This window comes from Myotis brandtii, unplaced genomic scaffold (genome assembly GCF_000412655.1).
Source record: "Myotis brandtii unplaced genomic scaffold, ASM41265v1 scaffold373, whole genome shotgun sequence".
NCBI lineage: Eukaryota > Metazoa > Chordata > Mammalia > Chiroptera > Vespertilionidae > Myotis > Myotis brandtii.
The window spans coordinates 101,729-102,887 of record NW_005364339.1 but is presented as its reverse complement, the minus strand read 5'-3'; the positions used below and the strand labels follow the sequence as shown (position 1 = coordinate 102,887).

Genomic DNA, 1,159 nt, shown 5'->3' with positions numbered 1-1,159 from the left:
AAATGCTTAAGGATCTATAAATGGCTTTCTATCAAGGAAAGTCTGATATTAACCTTGCCTAGATGCAGGAGCTCAGACTAGATGATTTCTCCAAATACCTTACAGCTCTAAAATTCAAATATTTGAATATTACAATATGAGCCCTTGGCATTAGGAAGGGCACTGAAGTCACATTAATATTCAAGATATATCTCATGTGAGATTAAGGGCAGCACAACATAAGGAGTTCAGAGTATATATTCTGAACGCAGGCTGCCTAGTTTTTATCATAGTTACTACTTACTAGTTATATAACCTTGGAAAAATCACTTAACCTCTCTTGCTTCAGTCTTCTTATCTGTAAAATGGGACCAATAATAGTGTTTATCCCATAGGAATGGTGTAAAGATTGAATAAGTGAATAGCCATAGAGCACTTAGAACAATGCTGGTAGTTTTATTTTGATATGTCTACAGAAAGGAGGCAGTAGTTAAGCATTTATTTTTGTCTGTGCAGAGACAGACTTCAACATACCTTCCCACTGAAGGGAAAATTGGGGTAATAATAATTATTGGTGTCTTCAAAGGTCATTGATCCTATTTGTGAAGAAATGTAGATTTCCTGAGTGCCATTGGCCTCCACGCCTGCAGAGGGAAACCAGATGTACATTAATTTAAATGCCTGAAATCCTCATTTTCATGTTTAATACAAAATCTCTGAAAGGATGGTGCCCCTGGAAGTATAAAGCTTAATATATTTCTAGCCAAAGATCCAAACCAACTCCTCCTCCCCAAATGTTTGGAGGAAATAGGTACTGGATGGCAGATTGGAATCTGGCATTTCCCTTCGTGAACCAGAAGTCACTCCCAAACACTAATGAAGGTAGGTCTTGAGTCCTCTGAGTAGGTGTATCCCTGAAACAGTCCCTTTCCTTTCTTTTTTCTTAATGAACCAAGAAGTATTCACTTACCTGTCCCTTCCTCCACCACAGTAGTCACAATATTGATGCTGTGTCTGTACATATAGCCAGTGAGGTTGAAGGTGGACATGTTCACAGAAGCTGAGAAGCATCCTGCTTTGTCCGTCTAATGAGTCAATTAGAGAGAGGGAGGGAGAAATAGAGGATGAATAATCTGATCCCAACTTCCATTTCATAATGTACCATAGAAGGAAATAATTT

At 38.3% G+C, this 1,159-nt stretch overlaps 1 long non-coding RNA gene across 1 annotated transcript; it reads right to left on the bottom strand.

The window, feature by feature from the left end:
* Window positions 1–419: 419 nt before the first annotated feature.
* Window positions 420–1,061, bottom strand: LOC106727123. Its single transcript, XR_001363283.1, has 2 exons — window positions 950–1,061; window positions 420–623 (listed from the first exon to the last, which is right to left on the bottom strand). It is a non-coding gene; the product is annotated as an uncharacterized LOC106727123 (long non-coding RNA).
* Between the last annotated feature and the right edge of the window lie 98 nt (window positions 1,062–1,159).